General features: G+C 44.4%; 1 protein-coding gene across 3 annotated transcripts in view; it reads right to left on the bottom strand.

Moving 5' to 3' along the window:
- The window catches only part of RANBP17 (RAN binding protein 17), a 573,906-nt gene that overhangs the window by 81,974 nt on the left and 473,753 nt on the right, over positions 1–18,179 (bottom strand). The gene's annotated exons all lie outside the window — the stretch shown is intronic.

Genomic DNA, 18,179 nt, shown 5'->3' with positions numbered 1-18,179 from the left:
GCATGTTCAATGGACCCCCCCTCCCAGAAATCACCATCTGATCACGCATGCTCCAAGAAAAGAGCGTGATAGTATTGGATGTCTGATCGCTCAACAACAGAATGAGTCGCATTCTTGGATGCTCGTCTGAATGGCTGTGCATTGAATCAATATTCAGCGGTTCAAATTTGAGCGCTACACACCCGCTTTTAATGGTACGACTGACTGCACCCTTCCGTAACATTCACAAAATGCCAATCCCTCAACCTCTTTCTGGTGACATGCCTTCCCATGCACTGAAAATCCAGGAAAACAGGACTTATGGGCACCAGATTTTCAGCACTATCGGAATAGTATGTCCAGTGGCTTCAGGTTTTTCAGATGGGAATGCACACCACCAAACAGAGATTAAGGGATTGGGAGAGTAAGCCTAAAGACACTTTCCTGGAGGTAAGCTCCAGTGAACAGACCTGAGTAGGCTTCTGAGTAGACCTGTTTAGGATTACTGTCTGTCTGGAATATCTATACTATTGCACTGTTTATTTAGGCTTATGGACCTTGGCTTTTATTACATACTCCCTGTTCAAATGTTATGCACATGCACAGTGAGCCAATATGGCAAGCACATTCAGAGGGAAAGACAGAAAGGAGTAATCTAGTTCCCTTTACATAGGCATGACATGGAAGGGAGGGGAGAGACCATTATCTAAACCAGGTCAGTTCTCACTAAGAACTTCTCTCTCCCCTCTTAAAAAATGATCCACTTAAAAAATTCTTCATTTACAAATAAAGGACACAACATAGTTCAAGATAATGGTTGATAATAGCAAATAAACTGTTTCAGTTTCAATTTCAATATTTGTACCAAGCACCAGAAAAAAAAGTTTTGTGAATGTTAGGGTTTTTTAGTTCACTCCCATGTTTAAGTTGTCTAAAAATTGAAAAAAGATTGAGTTAGAATGGATAAAATTACTCCTTCACCCAAAGAGTGATTAACACATGAATTCACTGCTACAGGAGGTGGTGGTAGCTACATGCATAGGCGGCTTCAAGAGGAGATTGGATAAACATATGGAGCAGAGGTCCATCAGTGGCTATTAGCCACAAGGTATAGATGGAACTCTCTGTCTGGGGCAAGTGATGCTCTGTATTCTTGGTGCTTGGGGGGGGGGGGACAACAGTGAGAGGGTTTCAAGTGTGGTGGAACTCCTGATGGTAACTGTTTTTAGGCCGCTGTGTGACAGAGTGTAGAACTGGTTGGGCCACTGGCCTGATTCAACGTGGCTTCGCTTATGTTCTTATTTTTTTATGAGTCCTAAGTATTTAGCAACTGCTGCTGAATAACTGGAGCACAGGCGGTATGCATACAGTTTATGTGATTGGAGGATCATGTCCTTTATGGCTCCTCTACTAAAAGTTTCCTATCCTGTAAACTGCACATGAAAGTAATGAACATCATCATCTTCACGAAATGTATTTGGGAAATGCATATTTCATAAGCGGACTCTGCAGTACTTTTAAACCAGTGCTTTGACTCTATTTGTTTTAAAATTGAATAACACAAAGTAAATCACTAACATCCATTTAGAAAACCAGTAGCTGCTCTAAACATGCTGATACGGTACAAGTAGATATTTTATATTCTTCTATAAGTGATCTTAGCAGCACAGTGGAGAGGTCTACCCTCTCATCTGCTCACAAGGATGCAATTTAAGTATTAAGAGCTACTTATATTTTCCCATAACTGTATATCAAAGATGCTTGTGGCACTCATTTTTCTTCCTATTGCAAGGACGTAACAGAGGAGAACGTTATGCAAGACCCCCATGCTGATTTTAATGGACAAGCAGGGTCATTTGTTGAAGCTGAATGGAGCCCTTATTGCATTTTACTCAAGGCAAGACAGACAAACAACAAATAACAAACAAGTTAAGGAGGGGGATGACAATTGTTGCTCTGGTAAATAAGAGGGAAAATGTCTACAGCAGTGCTGCCTGGGAAAATCCTACTGGCGGCTTAGAGCAGGGGTGTCAAACCCATTTGTTATGAGGGCCGGATCTGACATAAATGAGATCTTGTCAGGCTGGGCCATGTATGTACCTATTTAAAATTAGGAAGCAGAAATATAAACTTTGTAAAGGACACAGACAAACACAAAGTTTTTGGCTTTTTTAAAAAAACACGTAAAATAAAACACGCTTAAAACATTAGTACTTGTTAGTCTTAAAGGTGCTTTCTTTGAATTTCTCCCATGGGATCCAGGGAACTGAGCAAAGGAAGCTCTGGCTCTTTCCCTCCCCCCACAGGGGACCAGGAGGGGGAGCAGCCTCAACCAATGGAGAAAATTGAGGTTTTGCTCTATAGCTCCTGTGTGATTGAGCAAGCCTTGCAAAGCGAGCTGAGATGCAGAAGGAAGCAAGAGAGAGAGAGAAGGAAGCAGACAAGAGCTAGTTGCTCAGGGGGGCCTGATAGGAGCCCTCCAGGGAGCCCCCAGGCCATATGTTTGATTCAGCCCCCACACCATATGTTTGACACCCCTGGCCTAGAGAATGAGAGAAAAAGAATGGAGTATCTATATTCCAGTCAACTCTGCTTTGCATAAGCACCCCAAAGGTGCAGCCATTTAAAAATATATTAATGGCCCCACAGCAGTAAAATTTTTGAACAAACAGAAATGGAAGAAGGAAAGATTTTCATTGACAAACCACTACCCTAAAGTGCCATCATTTAGGAGTTTTACTCTGTTTAAGATGAAAATAAAAGGAAGAGGTTTCAGTGTGGTTCTCTCTCTGACTAGCCTCCTTTTACACAGTATTGGAATGATTGCCTTTACACAGAGTCAACTAGAAAAGTAAACCAATTAATGCCTTAAAAAAAAACCTGGTCAGAAAGAAAAAAAATACATGCTTTCACATTTTGGTTAATGAATAGCAACATGCTGTCATTCACAGGAGAATGAGAAAGGTTTTCATGTGGAGATTAATGGGAACACGGTCAACAGGAAGCATTAGAAGGTTTCAATTCACTGAGTCAGCTGTGAAAAAGCCAGGTAAACACTTTCATAAGGAACTGTTGAAGTGTTTATCCTTACTATGAAGTTGAGAAGAGGGCTACCATTATACATGATTTACAATCCACATATGCCAAAGGAATATGTATTATACTGCACTGTACAGTAAGGAATTCATAGTGTATCTATTCAGATTCTTTTTGTAACAGTGTTGTTTTTTGTAACAATCAACGGTATTGTGAATGTAGGACTTTCACCACTTTTGTTCTGCTGTTTAATCCAAAGCATTATATTTATTCACCAAATATTCCAATGACAAAAAGATGGGGGGGGGGGGAAGGAATGAAACTAAGTTTTAAAAATAAGACAGAGAAGGAAATCTCAGGAGATAAATTTCAAAAATGAAAAATGTTGACTGCCTTGCTTCCACAACCTATTCCAGCTTATTAAGTACTGGAAACTACTTGCACACTCAGTGCTCCAGTGTTAGCACATCTGAGAGCTTATGCATAATTTCCAAATAGTATTTCCCAACTGTTCAGGCATGCTACAATCATGGCTGCCACTTTTGAGAGAACAAATGTTTTATTTTAGGAAGAGCCCTGCTGGATCAGTTCAGTGCCTCATCTAGCCCAGCATCCTGTTCCACACAGTGACTAATCAGTTGCCCTGGAGGGTTAATGAAGAGGACACTGAAGCTGAGACATTCCCCTGATATTCCTTCCCAGGACTGGTAGTTTACTGTGGGGATGTAAAAGTGGACCAGAAGCAAGCCAGATAGTAGCTCATACCTAGCCAGTGGAAACACCAATAAGGACGCTCACCTGTTGATTCCTGTACTGGAGAAGGCAACTGGTGAACTGGTAGCCACAGTTGACCACATTTGAGACAGGTGGTTTGGGCAGTTCTAGCAGAGCTACTAGGTTTGGCTGTGCTTGGTCCTCAGCTCCAGTGGCCCTCCAGGGCCATGCTCTACCAGAAACTTCCTCTATAAGCCAGCGCACCCCCTTCCTGCCTTCCTTCCCCCTGATATTTAATTATTGTCCCTATAAACTTTGCCACAGAAAGAGTAACAGAATCTTTTATATCCAATAGGAGCCATCAGTGCTTCAGTATCAAAGTTGTTTGAGTCAGGAATGACAATAACTGTATATGCCGAAGGGCTGAGTGCAATGGTGGTAAATGGAAGATGTTGACACTGAAGTTGACATGTCTGACCATATGGAGGTTCATATGGAGACCGGAACGGGAACCTGGGTTGCAGTGCTCTGTGTCAAAGCTCTCGCAGAGATTGACCAAGAGAGACTGACCAAGAGAGAGATCTTGGGGTCGTGGTAGATGTCAAGCAATGTGAATCTTTCTTTCAATAATGTAATGCTAACAGTATGATGCTAACTGAATGTATCTGTAAAACTCCATGAATGTTACTAACCATGAACCAGCCAGGCACATCAAAGCAGGAAATATCTAGAGTGTAGTTCGCGCCTCTTTCGCTTCTCTTGCTTTCGCTAACAAATGCAGGAATTTGCTCTTTGAAGATAAGCGCCTCCAGGGACAGGTTCTCAAGCCTGATCCCAGGGAAGGAAACCACAGGGGAGATAAGGGATTGCCATGTGAAGATTCCCACATGAATACAGCATTGTTTAGAGAATGTAGCTTTGTTTAGAAAACCTTTGATGTGCCACCTATATGTATGCCTTCCACTGTTACTATGTATCAGTTCCAATACTCAGCTCAATAGCAACATCTTGGGTTATCAATAAATCATACTTTGTTTCAAATCAAGGACTGATTTCTTTGAGATCTAATTGCTTGACAGTAGATAGCTCACTGAAAATGTCAAGACAGTGTGCGATTGCAATAAAAAAGGCCAACGCCATGCTGGGAATTATTAGGAAGGGAATTGAAAACAAATCAGCCAGCATCATAATGCCCCTGTATAAATCGATGGTGTGGTCTCATTTGGAATACTGTGTACAATTCTGTCACCGCACCTCAAAAAGGATATTATGGCATTGGAGAAAGTCCAGAAAAGGGCAACTAGAATGATTAAAGGGCTGGAGCACTTTCCCTATGAAGAAAGGTTGAAACGCTTGGGGCTCTTTAGCTTGGAGAAACGTCGACTGCGGGGTGACATGGTAGAGGTTTACAAGATAATGCATGGGAAGGAGAAAGTAGAGAAAGAAGTACTTTTCTCCCTTTCTCACAATACAAGAACTCATGGGCATTCGATGAAATTGCTGAGCAGTTGGGTTAAAACGGATAAAAGGAAGTACTTCTTCACCCAAAGGGTGATTAACATGTGGAATTCACTGCCACAGGCGGCTACAAGTATAGCCAGCTTCAGGAGGGGGTTAGATAAAAATATGGAGCAGAGGTCCATCAGTGGCTATTAGCCGCAGTGTGTATATACATACATACATACATACACACATACATAAAAATTTTTTGGGCCACTGTGAGACACAGAGTGTTGGACTGGATGGGCCATTGGCCTGATCCAACATGGTTTCTCTTATGTTCTTATGAAGTAGCAGAGGAGGTAGACATAAAGGGCTTAGAAGTCAACAACTTGTAAGAGTCAATGATTCTCGATGAGTCTGAGTATTCTGAAGAGTGTCTTCTCTTTTTTGTTAGACTTATGCTGCTTTTTGTGTGAGGCTGCTGACGAGGCACTCTTTAGAATCATAGAGTTGGAAGGGACCTCCAGGGTCATCTAGTCCAACCCCCTGCACAATGCAGGAAACCCACAAATACCTACCCCAAATCCACAGGATCTTCATCGCTGTCAGATGGCCATCTAGCCTCTGTTTAAAAACCTCCAAGGAAGGAGAGCCCACCACCTCCCGAGGAAGCCTGTTCCACTGAGGAATCGCTCTAACGGTCAAGAAGTCCTTCATAATGTTGAGTCGGAAACTCTTTTGATTTAATTTCAACCCATTGGTTCTGGTCCTACCTTCTGGGGCAATAGAAAACAATTCCACACCATCCTCTATATGACAGCCCTTCAAGTACTTGACAATGGTGATCATATCACCTCTCAGCTGCCTCCTCTCCAGGCTAAATATCCCCAGCTCCTTCAACCTTTCCTCATAGGACTTGGTCTCCAGACCCCTCACTATCTTCATCGCCCTCCTCTAGACCAGTTCCAGCTTGTCTATGTGCTTCTTAGACTGAGGTGCCCAAAACTGAACACAATACTCCAGGTGAGGTCTTACCAGAGCAGAGTAAAGCAATACCATCACATCACGTGATCTGGACACTATTCTTCTGTTGATACAGCCCAAAATTGCACTTGCCTTTTTAGCCACCGCATTATACTGTTGACTCATGTTCAGCATATGACCCACTAAGACCCCTAGATCTTTTTTGCACATACTACTGCTAAGACAAGTCTCTCCCATCCTATAACTATGCATGGGATTTTTCCTACCAAATTGCAGAACTTTGCATTTATCCCTGTTAAAATTCATTTTATTGGTTTTAGCCCAGTTTTCCAGCCTGTCAAGGTCATCCTGTATTCTGTTTCTGTCTTCTACTGTATTTGCAACCTCTCCTAGTTTAGTATCTTCGGCAAATTTAATAAGCATTCCCTCTATTCCTTCATCCAAATCATTGATAAAGATGTTGAACAAAACAGGTCCCAGGACAGATCCTTAAGGCACTCCACTTGTCACTCCTCTCCAAGAGGATGAGGGACCATTCACAAGCATTCTTTGGGTGCGATCTTTCAACCAGTTACAGATCCACCTAATGGTAACAGGATCCAAACCACTTTTTACCAACTTGTCAACAAGGATAGTATGTAGAACCTTATCAAAAGCCTTACTGAAATCAAGATAAACGACGTCTACAGTATTCCCCTGATCCAACAAGGTAGTCACTTGCTCAAATCAGGTTAGTTTGACATGGCTTGCTCTTGAGAAAACCATGCTGGCTCTTAGTAATCACATCCATTATTTCTATTCTCTTAGTAATCACATCCATTCTTTCTGAGCCACTCCGGTGGGAAGGGTGGGATACAAATCGAAATATAAATAAATAAATAAATAAATAAATAAATAAATAAATAAATAAATAAATAAATAAATAAATAAATGTTCCAGGACCGACAGTTTGATGATTTGTTCTAAAACTTTTCCAGGTATAGACGTCAAGCTGATGGGTCGGTAGTTACCCGGATCCTCTTTTTTCCCTTTCTTGAAGATGGGGACAACATTCGCCCGCCTCCAATCTTCTGGCACCTCTCCTATTCTCCAAGAATTCTCAAAAATAATAGCCAAAGGCTCAGAAATTACATCCGCAAGCTCTTTTAGAGCCCTTGGATGCAGTTCATCTGGCCCTGAGGACTTAGTTTCATTTAAAGAAACTAGGTGTTTATGTACTACCCCTATGCTGATCCTAGGTTGGAACTTCATACCCTCCTGATATGTTCTGTTTTTGCCATGTTGAGCACTGTTTCCCTCAGAAGAGAAGACTGAGGAAAAGTAGGAATTGAGCAGTTCCGCCCTCTCTTCATTACCCTTTACAATTTCACTTTCCTGCCCTCACAATGGGCCTATCATGTCTTTGCTCTTTTTCTTACTCTGAACATAAGAAAAGAATCCTTTTTTTGTTTTTTTAGCATCTTTGGCCAGCCTAAGCTCATACTGAGCTTTAACTTTCCTAACTTTTTCTCTATAAGCACTGGTGATTTGTTTATATTCATCCTTGGTTATAAGGCCCTCCTTCCAATTCCTAAAGGAGTCTTTTTTATTTCTCAAATCTTTAGAGAGCTGTTTATGGAGCCAACTCAGCTTCTTTAGGCTTCTTCCATTTTTTCTTCTCATAGGAATCGTCTGTGATTGTGCTTTCAGTATTTTGCTTTTAAGAAACTCCCACCCCTCCTGAACCCCCTGCCTCCTAAGTATGTCTGACCGTGGGATTTTACCCAGCATAGTTCTAAGTTTATCAAAGTTTGCCTTTCTGAAGTCCAGCCTATAAGTCTGACTACATATAGCTTTCCCCTTTCCTAAGACTGTAAATTCCAAAATCACATGTCACTACTGCCCAGGGTGCCCTCTATTTCCACTTCTTCAATCAATTCTTCCTTGTTGGCGAGAATCAAATCCAAGATAGCAGATCCCCTTGTTTCCTTCCTCACTTTCTGGAAAAGGAAGTTGTCAGCAAGACAAGTGAGGAATCTATTTGACTTTTCATTTTTAGCAGAGTTGGACTTCTAACAGATGTCCGGGTAATTGAAATCTCCCATGATCACTGTATCCCTTCTCTTGGAAAACTTTGCAATCTGTTGTAGGAGTATCTCATCCAAGTCCTCTGCCTGGCTTGGTGGTCTATAGGAAACCCTCACAATAATATCACTGTTATTTTTTACTCCTTTTATTTTTATCCAGAGACTCTCAACTGAGCTGCCATGTTCAGATTCACATATTTCCTCACAAGTATCTGCTCTTCAAAACTGCTGAGGGAAGGGCATTCATTTTTGCCAAATGGATTATTCTGCCTCTTTCTCTCTGGGCGTTTTCGCACTCACCTTCAGCCGGCGCGACCCCCCTCTTCACCGCGCAGGATCTGCGCGGATTTCGCACTAAACGCCGCGGAGCAGCCGGAAGAGCCGGAAAGTCCCGGTGCTTTTGTCGCGCAAACGGAAACTGCTTTTTGGCGGTTTACGTTTATGCCGCAAAAGCACCGGGACTTTCCGGCTCTTCCGGCTGCTCCGCGGCGTTTAGTGCAAAATCCGCGCAGATCCTGCGTGGTGAAGAGGGGGGTCGCGCCGGCTGAAGGTGAGTGCGAAAATGCCCTCTGAGAATCCCTTGCTCTTCCTCCCCAGCAAGCCTGGAGCTTCCCCCTTTAGCCAATCCCCAGTAGGAGAAGTTCTGTCGAGCCCTCCAATCCCCATCCATCCTCATAAGGGGCAATTAAGCTCTCTGGACTGTTGTCCAGACATGCCTGGCTAACCTGCTGCCCCCTCTCTACCCTCGGTGTGGGGTGGAGTCCCTGGCCTGTCTTTCCCTGCTGCTTTGCCTGCCAATGTCTCTCTTGGAGAGCTGGTGAAGTTGTCAGGGAGAGCTCTCTGGGGCCCACTGCCATTTGGGGCTTCTCCCTCTTCATTGCTGCTGCTTCTCCTGCTCAAGAGATTGCTGCCCTGTGTGCTTGGTCACAGAAACATACAGTTGGAAGGGGGCCATACAGGCCATCTAGTCCAACCCCCTGCTCAGTGCAGGATCCCCAACAAGTGTTTGTCCAGCTACTGCTTAAAGACTGCCAGTGAGGGGAAGCTCACCATCTCCCTTGGTAGCTGATTCCACAGCCAGACAACTCTTACTGTAAAAAAGTTTTCCCTAATATCCAGTCAATACCTTCCTACTCTTAATTTAAACCCATATTACGAGTCCCCTCCTCTGCTGCCAACAGGAACAGCTTCCTGCTCTCTTCTAAGTGACAGCCCTTCAAATACTTATAGAGAGCAATCATATCCCCCCTCAACCTCCTCTTCCTGAGACTGAACATTCCCAAATCCTTCAGCCTTTCCTCATAGGGCTTGGTCTCCAGGCCCCTGATCATCTTTGTTGCTCTCCTCTGCACCTGCTCCCTCTGAGTTCCCTGCTGCCATTGCAGCATTCTCTGACTCTGACCGTGATGCCTCGCTCCTTCCTCCTGCCATCAATGCATCCCTGCCTCCACCAGCACCTGTGCTGGAAGTCTGGGGGTGACGGCTGGGAGGTTGGGGGCTGCAACAATGTGGAGGCTGGTTGCAGAGCTGGCCGATTGGCTGGGAGCTGAGGCTCTGGTCCTGGACAATACCCTATGCTCCCTAGCAGATGTAAAAATAATATCCAGCATCCTAACACACATTTTAATTTGCCTGATTACCGTATTTTTCAGACCATAAGATGCACTTTCCCCCCAAAAAAAGTGTGTGTGGGGGAAGTGTGTGCGTCTTATGGTCCGAATGTATGTACCTTCTGGGGGGGGGCGATCTGCTGCCTCTTCCTCCGATCCGGCGCTTCCCCCGCGCCTGCCTGCCTGGCTCCATCTTCTTCAGGCAAGCGCTGGGATCGCTCCACGTGGCCCCACCGCAAACCCAGCGCTTCGCAAGCGCCGGCTGCGGAGGGGGCAGCGTGCTTCCTCCTTGCCTGTGTGCCTAGCTTCAGCTGTGATGTTTAAAGCAAGCGCTGGGATCGCTCCCTCCGCCCTCCGATCCCAGCGCTTGCTTTAAACATCACAGCTGAAGCCAGGCACACAGGCAAGGAGGAAGCACGCTGCCCTCTCCACAGCCGGCACTCGCAAAGCGCTGGGTTTGTGGAGGGGGCGGGTGCTTCCTCCTTGCCTGTGTGCCTGGCTTCAGCTGTGATGTTTCAGAACAGTCACAATCTCCTTTACCTCCCCCCTCCCCCCACACAGCAGACATCCTGTAAGGTAGATGGGACTGAGAGAGCTCTTACAGCAGCTGCCCTTTCAAGGACAACTCCTGCAAGTGCTATGGCTGACTCAAGGCCATTCCAGTAGCTGCAAGTGGAGGAGTGGGGAATCAAACTTGGTTCTCCCAGATAAGAGTCTGTGCACTTAACCACTACGCCAAACTGGCTCTTTAAGAGCTTCACCATAAGAAGAAATGTTTTTATTCATGCTTTGGCTTCCATCAATACTTCACCCAATTCAGCTCTCAACACTATTCCTGAAATACATCTAGGAGTAGTCAGCAAGTGTCGGAAAAAATCGTGCTGAATGCAATTCATTATCTCAGAGATGGCCTGAATCCAGATTTCTGCTCCATTATGGGAATTGGTTTCAAACCTTGGCATTATATAACTTTAAGGGATGAGGGGACAAATTCATCTCCTGCCGTGTAGAAGTATTTTACAATTGTCCCTCCCTAAGCTCAGTATTCCTTGCCAAGTCCAAATGGGTTTTCCATGTGGGGCATGCTTCAAAATAGATTCCCAGATATTTGAATTGGCTAACCTGTTCCATGAATTGACCTGCCATGTACCATCTAAAAATTTTTCTCCTTTCCCTTTTACTAAATACTATGACCTTAGGTTTCACTACATTGATAGACAAGACTTCATTGATAGACAAGACGGTTGCAATAGTGCCAAAAGTTTTTAAACAGTTTGCGGAGTCCCACAACTGATCTGGACATTATCGCTGCCTCATCAGCTGTCATGAGCCCTGAAGAGGGGGAGCTGGAAGGGTTAACAGACCAGGAAGAACCAACAGCTGGCCCATCAACCACTTTCCCCACATTCTAGGCACCTGCACCAGCTGTTGACAATCAGTCTTCTCCAAGCTCTCCCCCTCCCATCTCAAGAATGCGCAGCTGTCTTTGACAAACACTGGCAGAACACAGGCGCGCTGCACATCAATGCTTCTGATCTCTTAGTCCTGATTACTAGGAGAACTACGGCCACCCAGGGAGCAGGCTGATTGAGGCGCCCATATAACTCATGCCTGGGACTTTGCAACCTCATGGAAGCAACAAGTTGATTCCCTGGCTTGCATCCACGCTCCTTCCTGATTCCAGTTCCTGACCGGTTTGAATTCCCTGGCACCCTGACCCTTTGGCTCTGGACACTTGACTTCTGCTTCTGGTTTGCTATTTTGCTGTGGTGACTCGGCTCCTGACTGACTCCCTGAACTTTGACTTCAGACTAGCTTTAGACTCCCTCCTGCCTGCGCCCTGAGAACGTGACATCAGCATATAAAAGGATCTGTCAAGCATTGTGAATTTTCTATTTGTTATAATTGTCAGATCATAGAATTGTTACTAACCATGAATTAGATTCAGGCACATCAAAATAGCAAACCCACTCCATGGCTTCTTTTGCTTTTACTAACAAATGCAGGAATGTCCTCTTTGAAGATAAGACCTCCTGGGACTCATTCCCAGGCCCAGCAAGGCCTGGACCCAGTATGCGCCAACCGCAATAGAGAAAAGGAAGTTAGAGTGTGAATTTCACATGTGAATGTAGAATTGTTTATAGAACCTTTGATGTGCCATTTTAAAGCTTGTATTCTGTAGTTACTAAGTATCAGTTCCAATACCTAGCTCAACTGAGCCACATGGATTATCAATAACTCAAACTTTGTTTCAAAACCCAAGAACTGGTTATTTTGAAATCTCATGCTTGACATTTTGGAACTGATCCTTTATTAAGAGTTAATCTGATCTGGCAACTTCAAGCCGGATGGCTGAAAGAGTAACAGAGAACCTACTGATCCACTCGAAGAAATCAAGGTGCGGACTCCCCCCTGGCACATCGTTGGGACTCAGAGAGTCGGGGGGCACAGGTCCCCTTTGCACGTACAACAGCTGTTCATCACCCCTAAGAAGTGGGCACTGTGTACCTCCACAACCCTGATGGATGAAGCACCAGCACGCCACGAGGTCATCCTGTCAAGGCCAGTGCGAGGGGGCAAGGGCGGTGGAAACCCCAGTGAGAGAGGGGACGAATGGGGTGTACCTAGACCTGATGACGACTGTCCCATGGGATCTGAGTCGGAGGAGGAAGATGGGAGTCCCCCTAAAGAGACGGACATCCTAAAGACCGTGAGGGGAGAGATGACTACCATGGAGAGAGTACCATTTGAGATCTGGACCAATCATAAGAACCTAAAGGCTCTAACTGGCCTCAGGAAACTAACTGAAAAACAAATTCGGTGGGCAGGATTCTTTGCGAAGTTCGACTTCACCCTGAGACACATACCCGGGTCGAAAAACTTCTTAGCCGATGCGCTATCTAGACTGCCCCAACATGAGAGTCAGAGGGAGGAGGTGGTGGACTCCATCATTCCCCCCAGCGCTGTAACGGGCGCAGTGACCACCCAGTCGGGGAAGAAACGGGGAGCGCCAGAACCATGCGGGGGGGGGGCAATAGACTGATTGAAGAAACAGAACGTGAAGGCAAAGGAATACCTAAAGGACTGATTAAAGGGGCAGGGAGATTTTGGTACCATGACAGGAAATTGTATGTGCCAAAAACACTGAGGCAAGAGGTTTTACAACACTGCCATTGTAATAAACTGTCAGGTCACTTCAGATACGAGAAGATGTTACACCTAGTCAATAGACAATTCTGGTGGCCTCAAATGAAAAAAGACATTTCAGAATTTGTGACCACTTGCCCGGTGTGTATAATGGCAAAGAAACGAGCTGGGAAACCCCTGGCCTCCTCCAGCCCACTCCCACTGCAGAACACCCTTGGTCCGTGGTCTCTATGGACTTCATAGTGGAACTACCAGCTTCTCAGGGCAAAACTGTAATATTGGTGGTGGTGGATACTTTCTCAAAGCAAGCCCATTTCATTCCCTGTAAAAAATTGCCTACAGCAAAGAAGCTTGCCTATTTGTTTTTCCAACACATTGTTAAGGTCCACTCATTCCCCGATAAGGTCATTAGTGACTGCGGCTCGCAATTCGTTGCCAACTTCTGGCGGGAGTTTTGTAAACTAACAGGCATGGAACAGGGGTTGAGCTCTGCCTACCACCCGCAGACGGACAGGCAGACGGAACGCGTAAACGCGCTTCTAGAACAGTATTTATGGTGCTATGTGAACTTCCAGCAGACTAATTGGGTGGAGCTGTTACCATTCGCAGAATATGGATACAATAATAGTCTCCATAGCTCAACCAAAGCAACTCCCTTCAAAATTGTCAATGGCTATGAGGGAAAACCGTTCCCACTGCTGCCCAGCGGCAGTGGGGACAAGCCCCCCCACCTCCTGTCAGCAATGGTGGGAAACGCTAGGGAAAGGATGGTCCATAATTCAAGAAAACCTGGAAATGGCCAAACGGGATTACAAAGCGCATTATGACAAAAAACATGCCCCAGAATGGGATTTAAAAGTAGGAGAAACTGTATTCCTGTCTACAAAGAACTTGCCTTTGCCACAGACTTCCAGGAAGCTCGCGTACAAATACTTGGGGCCATTCAAATAGGGTGATAAATAAAGTGACAGTGGAGTTGGATTATCAATAAACCAAACTTTGTTTCAAAACCCAAGGACTGGTTATTTTGAAATCTCATGCTTGACAGGATCAGACTTTTGCACTTGGATAGACATGGAAGATGGCAAGCATTCTTCAGGAGACAGGGTCTAAGATCATGTACCTATAACTTGAACTGCACCCCTGCTTAACACCTTTATCTAAGGTAAATGCCTCAAATAACTGTCCTGACTCCCTGCACCTGACCCGGGCAGTAGGTTGGCTGTACAGCTGTTGTATTAGGAAGAGATGAGGCTCAATGCTGTATTTCTTCAACTTCCCCCACGATCAAGGCCTTGAGATTGTGTCAAATGCTAATTTAAGACATGAAGGCTGTTGCCAATATGATTTCCCTAGTGCTCATGTATTTGTCTACCAAGTGTTGACAGCTAGAGCAATGACTGATGGTACTTGCGCCCTTCCTGAAACCAGTCTGCTCATTCCCCGGAATATTATTACCTTTGACCCAGGAGCTAAGCTTTTCAAAAAACATTACTGCATACATGTTTCCTGTGGTGGACAGCAAACTTACTGGGCAGTAATTCATCAGATCCATTGGGAGTATGCCCCTGTTTAGTCATCATAGCTAGCTAGTATTCATTAATGAGACTTATAACACTCCAATAGGTTATCTTATCCATATCTGTTTAGAAGGAGATCTAAAGATACCAACATTATTTGCTGGGGAAAAGCTATTTAATTGTTCACTGAATCATGGTTTGGTAATTCTAAATGGGCTACATATATACTTTACTCTACATATGTACTTTACAAAGAGAGTGATTAAAATGTGGAATTCGTTGCCGGAGGATGTAGTGATAGCAACAGGAATAAACACCTTAAAAGCGGGTTAGAGAGATTCATGTAGGAAAGAGGACGTCCATCAGTTGGTACTAGCCATGGTGACTGAGAGGAACATCCACATTCAGAGCCACTAAACCTTTAATCCCAGTTCCAGGAGGCAACATTGGGGAAGATCTTAGCCTCTATGACCTGTTGTTGGCCCTCCAGAAGAACTGGTTGGCTGCTGTGTGAGGCAGGATGTTGGACTATGTTTTGAGGCCTTCACCTCAGGGTTGCAGTTTACTTGTTCTTCTAGTGATGGCTGTTTAAAGGGGGGAACCACCTATCAACCATGAGCCCCACCAGGCAAGAACCTTGCCCACTATTCTGAATTTGGTGCTGTCATGGTGACAGGAAGAGCATGTATGAATGTGAGAGGACTGAACCCACTTGCTCTCCCTCCCTGTTGTTATATGGGGCACTTGTCACCACTGATGCTCAGCACTTTTACTTGAGGTGCAGATTTGTATGTAAGTGTGGAGTGTGTGCTGCTTATCCCTCCCACCCCCTATTTCCTGCCTGTTATTCAAACCAGCCAAGCCAGAAATTTCTATCTTACGTGTGGAAAAACAGCATGGCATGAAAGTGAGCACAGTTTAAACTTGCAAAAGAAAGGAAGAAAGATAATGCTCCGGAGACTCAGTTGTACAGTCCTTGATTTTACCTTGGAATCCCCTCCTTGGAATGGACACAAACCCTTTAGATAGAACATCAAAAACAAAGACTAGTTGAGACAGACTTCATTCTGTTCTCTGGTCCTGGCTTATGCACTTCTGATAGGGCATCCAGACCTTTTAACCCTTCCCATTAAAGCTGGACACATTTCCTTTAGCACCTTCAATTTGGGAGTGGAGACCCATGTGGATTATTCTGAATCATTTTCTCCAATCAATTTAAGGCACAGTCTCATAACTTTATGGCCCAACTCATGTCATCCAAATAGTCATCTATCTTGCCCCTTTCTGGCTGTTGGACAAATTTGACATCTCCATGCAATCTGCACAGCTTATAGCCCCGATCTCAGTGAAAGAATGTTTTTATCTAAGACTGGGGCCTCCAGGGTGTCACTCAAGGCATCTTTGCACCTCTTTCTCATAACAGGGGCCACAATGGAGACCGCTTCTCAGAAGAGACTCAGGTGGCATATAAAAAATGCATATAAATAGTTTTAATGACTTGGTTCTTAAACCACCTTGAGCAGGACTCTGAAGAAGCAGCACAGAAAAATATTCTAAATAAATAAAAAAGAGTCACCAACTATGTATCACTGATTTAGGATGTATCTCTCTCTCACACATATATATTCATTAATCACCATGTGTAGGAAAACATGGTTATAAATATACTTGGTATGCCATAGAGAAACCCAACAGGAACAGACAACAGCCAGTGTGGTACAGCAGTTAAAGTGATGGAACAGTTTCTGGGAGTCTTGAGTTCAGACTCTGCCATGGAAGCTTGTTGGGTAACCTTGGGCCAGTCACACACATTCAGCCTAACCCACTTCACGGAATCATTGTAAAGATAACATGGAGGAGAGAAGAATAGTGTAAGCTGTTTTGGGTTCCCAGTGGGGAGAAAGGCAGGGCATAAATGAGGAAAATAAAATGTCTCTAAATTGCTTGCAGCCTGATCCACAGACAAACTAAGGCTGATTCCGAATTAGCCTTTGCTCCGGCTCCAGTGCTGTGTTTCCCCCGGGGCAGATGTTGGTTTCCGCATATTTTGACTCAGGGCGGTAGTTTGACCTGCCTCCAAAGCAGTGTCGCCCTGAATTTAGGACATCAGCAAAATGCGAGAAGTTTATTTTTGATGCGGTTCCGGGGCTTGAAATTTATGTGCGGAACTCATGCTAATGCGCTGTCAAACTTCTCGCATCAGTAGAACACACCCACATAACTCCACGCCCATGATTCTGCCCAGTTATTTCGTCATACTTCCTTAATTTTACTCCCTTTGAAAATTATCCAATATTTTCCTGAAATAGAGTAATTTTTTTTAAACAATTCACGTTTCACGTTACAACGCGAAAAATATATAATGATGTAACGTGATTTTCTTTTACTGAATACATCCCTTGCTTCCACCCGCCCCCATTCTTTATGGTATTCCACGTGATTTTGATAATGTGTCACTGCATTATGATTACTTTTCCCCCCTCCGATAAAAATCACTCCTGGCTATTATATATTTTTTTTCAAATAAGATCGTTACAACGTAACTAAATAAATAGCAATGTTACATGAACTACTTTAAAGATGCGCAATTGCCACCTTTATCGATCCCCCCCCCCACCCGGTATGGCCTCAAACGAGAACGGGAATTTGATTATGTTTATAGGTTTATATTTTTGATAGGTTGGGGAAACTTTCTCCCTTAACCTCTCTGCATAAATCTTCCCCCCCACCACCTTCATGCATCTGTTTGTAATTTGTTATAGCTTTTAATAGAAAACTGTGTGCTTAACATTCAGTGTGTGTGGATAAAAATGGTTGATCGCCAACTCAGATTTCCCGGGGCTTAGATAACCTGCCAATGGCAAGGCGAAAGGAAAACACGTGACTTCGCCAGTATTATGCCTCTGGCATTACGTTGTAACGCAAACAAAGATGATTGCATTGTAATGTGAACACGCATGCATGTTAAAAAAAAAGGGAAACGTATGAGGGAGGGGGAAATTGCTACGATTGTGGGGGAAACTCCGGGAGCAGCAGTAATGCGGAATCAGAACACATGGAACAGACTGGGAATTGAATCCGGGAGAAATCCTCTAGTGCGGAATCGGGAAATCACACCCGCATGGAACAACCTCGGAGCGAAAGGGAGGCAAATGCCAAATGCGGAATCAGCCTGTGTCAGAACTTGTGCTTTTCATGCTTGCTAAGCTGGACAATGTTAGCATAACTGACTCCATCTTGTAAGTTGATACTAACCCTATGTACTCATAGCTAGGCCACTAATCAAAGCGCTTTGCATTTCAAACAAACTGTAACCATTGAAGGAATGACAGATAGCCTCTGGGAGTCATTTGCAGGTGTCCTTTGAAGCAAGCCGCTCAGGACATCACAGCAGGACTCCTTCCTCCCTTTTCTGATAACAGACTCTGGGAACAGACAAGTGTCTCTGGGAGTGTGAGAACTGGCTTTATTGTTTCTGTAACAACCGCATAAAGTTGTAACCATTGCTAACCCCGTTATCAGAGTTATTCTGTGCCTTCATGAACTTAGTTCTCAATAAACACCTATACTTTGTAATGAAGTACTGGGCCTCGTTTGAAGTTCTTCAAGATCTGACAGCCTGAGTCACAATTACTTGAATTAAAAATAGCTCAGCTTTCAGATCACAGCCCTAGGCTGTG

This window comes from Heteronotia binoei, chromosome 1 (assembly GCF_032191835.1).
Source record: "Heteronotia binoei isolate CCM8104 ecotype False Entrance Well chromosome 1, APGP_CSIRO_Hbin_v1, whole genome shotgun sequence".
NCBI classification, from domain to species: Eukaryota; Metazoa; Chordata; class Lepidosauria; order Squamata; family Gekkonidae; genus Heteronotia; species Heteronotia binoei.
Note: the sequence above shows the minus strand (reverse complement) of the source record. Positions and strands in the feature narration are given on the sequence as shown.